The sequence below is a fragment of the Desmodus rotundus genome, chromosome 13 (assembly GCF_022682495.2).
Source record: "Desmodus rotundus isolate HL8 chromosome 13, HLdesRot8A.1, whole genome shotgun sequence".
Classification (NCBI taxonomy): domain Eukaryota; kingdom Metazoa; phylum Chordata; class Mammalia; order Chiroptera; family Phyllostomidae; genus Desmodus; species Desmodus rotundus.
The window spans coordinates 33,338,216-33,347,090 of NC_071399.1; the positions used below are offsets into that span (position 1 = coordinate 33,338,216).

An 8,875-nucleotide genomic window follows, 5' to 3' on the forward strand; every position below is an offset into this window, starting at 1 on the left:
AAATAATTTAAAGATTTCCTTATGCAGGTTCCTCACTGTTGGAAGAATTACAAATATGAAAAAAAGGGAAAACTAAAAAGAATCAGTGAACTTGCACTAGAAATGAGAATGAGAATGAATGTATCATTTTCAATATAAAGAATATGATAGAAGATAATTTAAATGCAAATGTATATACATTTTATATTTCTCTTCTCCCAATAGTAAGAAAATTATCTCATATCTTCCTTAATTTATTTACTGACTTCTGACCACTAGGAGGGACCTAAGATTAATGACACCACAGGAACAGCCAGCAAAACTTGCACATAGATCTTTACTCTACGAGGAGCCAGGGCTTCTGGAAGAAAAGGTTGATTCTGAAACAAGGGCCAGGAGAATACACAATGAAAGCCTTGAACAGCTTGTCCCAGAAAGTAAAGAAATGCTCTAAAAAATTGTGGGGACATGTCCAAAAGATACAAAAGTCATCTTAAAGAGGCTCCCACTGGCCATATCTGGGATAATTTCGGCGTTAATAATAATAATAACTGTTACCCATTGAATATATATTATACAATTCCAAATATATATATAATATAATATATAATATATATAATATGTTATATATAAGATATTATGTAGTATATGTAATTATATTACATTATATATTATATATATTCAGAATGCTATTATGTATATATAATACATTGACAGTTTAATGAGGAATGAGATTTTTATATAATCTCCCCACCACCACCACAATGGCTATCAAATATGAAGGAAAATTTAGAGTAGATTTTTAGAGCAGAGAGGCTTCACAGACCCTACCTTAATCAAATATTGAGACTTAACTTAATCAATAATGCAACAAATTGAAATTATGTTCCACCAGGAAGTATGGGTTATGAAAAACACAGCATGGCTTCCAAGCTATTCTTGCCAAATACATATAACCTCAATTCAGTCATGAGGGAACATCAGACGAACCCAAACTGAGGAATGTTCTACATAATAAATGGTCTGTAATCTTCAAAACTTTCAAGATCTTAAAAGTTAAGGAAGGACTGGGGAATACTTCCATAGTCAATGAGCTGAAGGATCATAACAACTAAAACTCATGTGTAATTCTGAAATGAAACATTTTGCTACACAAGAACATTTTGGGAACAATTGGAAGGAATTTGAATGGGTTCTGAAGACTGAATGGTAATGCAGCATAAATAGTATTTCCCTCATTTTGATGACTTTATTGTCATTATATAGAAGAGTGTCTTTGTTTATAGGAAACACACACTACAAGATTAGGGAGTAATGGGCATCTTATTGACAACATATTCTTAAATGGTTCAGGAGAGAAAATGTTTCTATACACTGTATTTGCAACTTTCTAAATAAAAAGATTGTTTCAAGATTAAAAACAAAAATTAAAGAAAAATGATAGAAGAGACTCAATTTTATGGTGTTTTCTCTTTCAGCTCAGCTCAAAACCTGACAATCTGGAAAATTTGATTTGGGGAGGGGAAGAGGAAATCCAAACACTTCACAACTTGTAATTTCATGGCCTTTAAAGTAAGATTGTATTGTTCTTAAAAAGTATGTTTTGTAATCACCCTTACCCAGAAATTTTCAACCTTTGTCTTCTCATGGCACACATAAACTAATTACTAAAATTCTCCTGCACATACACAAAATGCAATCTTTGCCAATCTTACAAAAATAGGTATAATTTTGATCCATTCATACTGGACAGCAATCATTGTATTGGCTGTTGTAATTTTTTATTTGACAATCTAAGGGAAAAGAGGTCAGTGCCCTTAGTATTGCATGTTTTAAAATTTTTCGTGGCTCACAGGTTGAAAATTGCTGTCTTTACCTAATTGTAAGGAACATGTTTATGCTCTTACAATTACAGTGGCCAAAATTTCAGAATCAACTTGGATCACTTTATCTTTTTAGGATTTCCAGTGGGAATTAAGATTACTATATGAAATGAACAATTCAAGAAATCAGTTACTACATTTAGATTTGTTCCCAGGAGTGTTATTGTAAAGTGAGGAGTCTTTTTCATGCCTGAAACTCCATTTTTGGGGGGAAAAAGTTCTTTGGGTCAAAGCATTCAGTCTCCAGTATCCGTCCTTTTTGGTAGGTAATGTTTATTTTCCATTGACCCACTATCCCAAGATCATTCTTCACCCCCTTCTGCCCTACTCTATATCTAAGGAGACTGACCTCTAAACACCCTGGACTCACTAGTCCTCTGGCTTCTTGTAGGTTGGATCTAACCAGAGCCTTCTCCATAATGTTAGTTCTCGCAGTGGCTGATCTATTTGTAATCATTTCTACTAAGAGACCCTTTCTCCAGTATCCAGAAGAACAGTTTCATACCTTTACCAGAGTGATAACACCTTCCAATGAGAGTCAGCTCCTTGTAGCTTCACCCTTCTTCACTGGTTCTCTTAACAGTGCCTCCACCTCTGCAAAGAGCTCCTTTATTAAATTCACTGCAATGAAACCCTTTGAGGGAGCCACCTGTCTCTTTCAGAGCCCTGACAAATCATTATATGCAAAATAATATTTGAATTATTTTTTCTTAGGGTACCAGTTAACAAATGTGAAGTCTGGAAATCAGGAACTGAGGGGATGGGTCATAAGAAGGAAAAAGGGGGAAGGGTTTTCAAGAACATCTATAAAGGACACATAGACCAAACCAAAGGGGGGTAGGATCAAGGGTCGGAAGTGGGGATGGCTAGAGTGTGGGGGGGGAGTTATGGGGGGAAAATGGAGACAATTGTACTTGAACAACAATAAAAAAAGTTTAAAAAAAAAGGAACAATTTCTACATTAGGTGTGATAGGGAGCATGGAGTACATTCCAGGTGGTAGAGTAGGCCTGAGCATACAATACAAGGTCAAGGTGAATTGTCTTTTGGGGGTAGAAGAAGAGAAGGTGGGAGAAAAGGAATAGCTATATAAAAGCTGAAAAAGAAAGTCAGTCTGGCTGTTCCTATAGCATAGGTAGAAATGAACATGGGAGGCTAGCCAGTAGTTTCATTTCAGCATCAGCTTGGGTAGTAAACATATTTCATTAACATATGTGTCCACTCACCATATATTGAAACCAGAGAGTCGAAACATCTCTAAGAATGTGTTTGCTGAAAACTGTTCACATTGTGTTGAAAATGCCCTCCAGTTGAGGCAAATCAAGTTAGAGTATGGAACGTAACCTCTGACCTCCTTCAAACGTTTTCATAGCCCTCCTCTTTGCAAAAATAAGTGTTATAGACTAAGAATGGAAAGTCGAAATAGTTTTGTTTCTAAGTTTATTTTAAATTTGTATGTGTAGATGCTAGCCTGTTTGAACTTCCTAGGAATGGATTTGCTGCTTTCAATAATAGTTAACAGCCTGCACTAGTTTCTTCTTTTCTAGCACCGTACTACAAAATTTTTAAAGAAAGAAATGTGAGAGAAACATCATCTGTTGAAGCAACAATCTTTCTGAGTTAGAAATGAAGATGTGGGACAGAATTTTGAAGAGGAATTTCTTATAGAAATTAGCAGGAAAGTCAACCAGCTACCAGGGATTCTTCTTAAAACATTCTTAGAAAATAGCCCTTAAAATGGGTTCAGGTAGGAAAAAATAAAGACATGTGAGTCAGTATTTATATTTTATAATTTTTATGATACTATGATATTTCAGAATTACTAACCTTTAGCACCAGGATGTATAAGTTAAACCTCTTAAATAAATACAATTATCAAATAAGCTTTATCCTGTTCATTATTTGTCTGGACTCAGTATTTACAAGAATAAAGAAATAAACCGGACTAATTTCATAAGTAAAAATAATTTTGATATACAATTATTGGGTGACTTGGCTGTAGGCATGTTAGGCTCCTTCACCCCATCTTTTTAGAAAGAAGGAGCTTGATGCTTTTGTAGGTTAGGTGTTTTGCCAAGAACCTGGTTTACTGGTGATCAAGCAGGGACTGAAGAGTGTGGCAGGGTCTGCCTGACACAGCTAGGCCTCAGTCCTGAGGTCACCACATAGGAGAGGCTTGGTCATAGTTCACAATAAGGCCCTCAAACTCCCCTGCATCCATTTCCTCATCTGTGAAACAGAGATTTATAACAACGCTTCATATGGTTATTGTGAGTACTAAATCAGTAGTGTTTGTGGAGGCACTTTCTAAACCACAAAATGCTTTACTAATTATGTTGCTATTTTTATCATGATATTACATAATGCTCTCCCTGTACCTGGTGAGAAAGCTGGAGCCTGGGGTTGGAAACTGACTTGTTAATGATCTCCCGGGAGGTGATTCCAGAATTGGTCTTCATTCCAGGATATGCTCTTTCCATTCTGTTGATAGTTTATTTCAAAATCACATTTTGTATTTCTGAGAAGTAGTCAAATATTTTTCCTTTTATTTTTGATGACTATTAGCTGGCTCATTTCTCCTAAGCCTACAACCTATGTTGTGCCTCCTTTCTGCATCCTACAGCATGTCTTCCACTAATAGACAGTAAACCCCCCAAAACTGCTAATTCTTATATTTGAATATCGTTTCTGTAGTTATCAAGTAGACCTTCAGCATAGCCCAGGTCCTCAGAAGGTCCATCCTTGGCCACTAAAAACCTAACACCTTGGCCACAGTCATTGAAAATGGAACTGGCATTGACAGACAGATCCTGCTTCTGGACCTCAGCTCCTGGGCTGTCTGGTAGAGCCAGGACCAGACAGGACTCCTTGGGGACTCTCATTCCACAGCCCACTGACCACACACCACTGCTTCACCTTCTTCTTCTGGGGCCTCCACAAGCTGGTCAGTGCCAACCAGACAGAATCTGGAGATCCCAGTATGGCCTGTAGATGTTTCACCCCCTCCCTGCCCAGTGTCCTGTTGAACTGACCAACATTTCTGCCAACATCATCACCTTCCATGTGTTCCTGTTTGAGCCAGGCCACCATGTTTTCTGCACCCTCCTCACAGGCCTGGCCAACCTGAATGTGTTGGGCCTGGTCCCTAAGGCCAAGTACAAGATACAGGACCTTATCTTGAGCAGCAAGATGGTTTGCCTGACCAAGGTTGACCATGGGTGGGTCATCAGGGACCAGCTGTCCCACCTGCAGTACCAGAGAGAGGCCTAGATGCACAGTGTCTGGAACACATGAGAAAGGCTCCAGCTGCTGAAAGTAATGTCCTAGGAAGTTGGCCCTCCATTCACTTAGTCTGTACACCAACTTTCCATTCCTGAACCTGGTGACACTTTCCACAGGGACCCCTTAGTACCCAGGGACATGGGTGGGTGAGAGGATATCCAGGCGTCTCTCCCCTCAACACACTGTGTCTTTACACAGGTCTTCCCTATATGCTCCACTGGGGTCACATGCTCAAGGGCAGCTGCCTTCATGGTGGCCTTCCTATAGGAAGAGCCTAGTCCCATCCTGCAGAAGTTTCGTCCTCATTTTCCATCTGAGCTCTTCCTTCCCTGCACTGGCCCCTGGGGTCATGGAGCTCAGAGGGTGGTGTGCCCTGGGATGGCCTCAAGGCAGCAGCTGGGACCTGAGGCAGTACCAACCCTCAACCCTTCCCAGAGCAAGGAGGGAAGACTCTAGCATGGTCATGGTGGCCTTGACCCTGCCCAGGAGGAATGGGGCTTGTAGGACATGATGGGTGGCACTGTTCATGAAAGCCCTAAGGGAGGTTTACGCCCTTGAGCTTGCTGCTTATGCTTTGAATTTCCCAAGGACGTAGCCAAAGAATGCACACTGGGTTCATTTTGCATCCTCTTGATACACAATGCAGCTGTTTGCACCTCTGGTGTTCCTGCACCCCTAGGCATAGTCAGCTGACCTCTTTCCTGGAGCTCAGATGTTCCCTGCATTGATGTCACCTGATTCAGGACTTACCTCTGTGCCTTGTTGCACCCCAGAGCAGCTACAGTACACTGTGCAGCTCAGCCACCCTGGAACCCCCCTTCCCCCGCATAAAGGCAGATTGATGACTCTGGGTACAATGGGAAGAAACCAGAATAAATGTTGATATTCCTACAAAAGCTTTGCTGTGGCACAAGACAAAAACCTAGACAGCAGGACTGGGCAAACTAATCTAGGGCAAACACAGAATCTGGAAAAGCTTCACTCAAAAGCAGAGGTGCTCAGAGGTTTGGTGATACTAGTCATAGTTGTAATGGTCCTAGAGATGGTCTCTCATCTGCAGATCTTAATCTAGTCCACAAAGTGTCATAATATAAGAAAAAATGTTATAAATACCTGGATAGGCTATATAATAATGGAAGTATTTCAAATGTTCAGCAATCTTAAATATTACATATCACCTAGCATAGTTCATTGGATACAATACACCAAATATGCCTTTATTCAGTGTCCTAGATAATCCAAAATAAGTTATAAACATCACAGGTGCACAATACAGTATATTAAATATTGTTCAAAGGCATTTGTCAGTATAAAATAGATTTGCCTGTCTTTTATACCTTCATCTTAGTGATTAATAAGTGTTGTGAAGAAAGCAGATCTAAGGACAGAAGCCTGTTGAACTTTGGAAGTTAATAGTGGCCTCAGATAATTAAATAGCAGATGGAATCCCAACATTGTGGTTCTGATAGTCTCAATATCTTCTGTCCCTTCAACATTTCAATATCACAGTCATGCAGATAAGAGAGTAACCATTAAGTGCATCATGCACATATGAAACATGTGCCTAGTAATCTTAATGAAAGATTTTAAATTGCTCTGGCCTGGCATGACATGTCTTTTCTAAACCTGCAATAATCACATTCCTTTTTAAATACTGACAGACAACCCACAGAAAAATAATTAATTGTATATTTTAGCCAATAGTCTATAGTTTCTGAAAATTCCAGAAAATTTGCACTGTATGCTATTATTCAGTGAAAAGAAAAAAAAAAACACCTCTTCATATAATCCATATACTTTTAAAAATTATAGGTTTTTCAGAGATTACACAATGTATTTAACATATTCAATATAATTCTCACATATGTAAAGATTTAAATTTATTTAAATGGGTAGGTTTGCTTTTAATACTCTCTGCAGCTTACTTGAGTTTTATTATTTCTCCATCAGATTTGCCCTACCCTTTACAGTTTGGGACTATTCTTAGTTGAAGGCACCAAAGTCAAATGAAAGTTACACAGTTTTGCCTTTGGCCAGTATTACATCATATTTCCCAAAGTTTTATGCCTTTTTTGTTTTTGTAGACTAAAAAAAAGCTCTATTTTTTTCCTAGCATTTTTCATGAACTTCATTTGTCATAGATTTGAACCTTTCCTGACATTGTTCTTAGAGACTTATTTTATGGTCTCCTCATGTTTCCATTTAATTATGCATGTATACATCCCACTTATATAGTAAAACATGTTTCATGTGATTCATCAGAAGTTTAGTCATAGATGAGTAAAATCAAGAGAGCACAACAGAAGCGAAAATTATTATGTTATTGGCACATCTGAAGACCAACACACACAACTTTCCAGAACCCCATTTCCTAATGCATACCACCTTCTTCTGAGGACTTGATCTTCAGGAAAGCCTTCCTGGGAAGTCCCTGGCAGGGCCTCCACTCACTACGATATGGGAAGCCCCTAGAGTTCCCTGAAACACCTCCCCGACATCACCCCTTTTAGCTGTCGAAATGTTTCAGAAACTGCCAGTGTTTCACAGAGGAAGTGATGTGAATTGGCCTTCATTCATTCGTTCATTCATTCAACAAATGTTTACTGAGTGCTTTCTATGTGAAGGGCATTGTTCTAGGTGCTTGGAATATGTCAGGGAACAAACAACAAAAATCCCTGCTAAGTCGGGGGCGGGGGTTGCAAGATAACAGCAGAGTCAAAGGACATATAATACACCTCTTCCCAGAACCAAAATGGAAATAAAACTAGAGAGGACTAGACATCCAAAATAAACTGAAGACTATCCAAAAAAGGGACTTTTAACCAAGGATGGGAACAAAAGAAAACACAACAGGTAGGAAGGGTGAGGTCATTAAAGGGACTGGCCTTTTCACGAGAGAGGTAGGCTGAGGTGGTGGAGCAGATGTGGGAGCTTCCTCTTGAAAGGAGAAGAACCAGACCATAAAGAGGGATCCCAAGAACAGAGCACAACTGCTGGGATCAGCAGACCACATAGCATCCAGGGCGAAAGGCCACAGGGTTTGTTTCTCCTAGGAAGAGATGAGACCTCCTGGAGACAAAGCCACTGTTTTGGGTTTGTTTTTTTTTTCTTTTTCTTCCTTAATTCTTAAAGGGGGCAAAGCACAGGTTTGTATTCACAACCACTCACCTTAGGCCCAAGCGAAGGGAGAGCAGTGCAGACTGAAGTTGCACATGGAGAGTCTGGGGTGGGAGACACAAGGGACAGACATGGGGGAGCAGCCATGGGGTTTTTTGTGCTGGGATATACATGGACTCTGCAATAGCCATCTTTCTTGGAAAGAGCAGAGCCCTCCCAGGGGAAAAGCAATTACCTTATCTTGCACTCCCCCAACCTCTGGAATTCTGCTGGCCACACCCTGCATCTTCTTTTTTCTTTTCTTTTCTTTTCTTTTCTTTTCTTTTCTTTTCTTTTCTTTTCTTTTCTTTTCTTTTCTTTTTTTATTCTCTTTTGTTTTGTTTTCTTTTCTCTTATCTTTTCTTTCTTTCTTTTCCTTTTCTTCTCCTTCTCCTCCTTCTTCTTCTGTTTAATTCTGTGATTTGTCTTTTTTTTTCTCTTTTCTCCCATCCTGCATCTTAAACCCTGCTGAAGAGACAGCAACAAACACAGACTCAGGGGCTATCAGAGATGGGCTTTAGGGTGGAGCCACACCATACTGTTTCCTCGGAAACAGACTAGCATTTCCCCCTTATG

At 39.4% G+C, this 8,875-nt stretch overlaps 1 long non-coding RNA gene across 1 annotated transcript in view; it reads right to left on the bottom strand.

The window, feature by feature from the left end:
- Window positions 1-8,637, bottom strand: part of LOC128779848 (uncharacterized) — a 108,672-nt gene extending 100,035 nt beyond the window's left edge. The window contains exon 1 of the long non-coding RNA XR_008425928.2: window positions 8,496-8,637. This is a non-coding gene — a long non-coding RNA (uncharacterized lncRNA). The remainder of the gene's footprint in view (window positions 1-8,495) is intronic.
- Window positions 8,638-8,875: the final 238 nt, after the last annotated feature.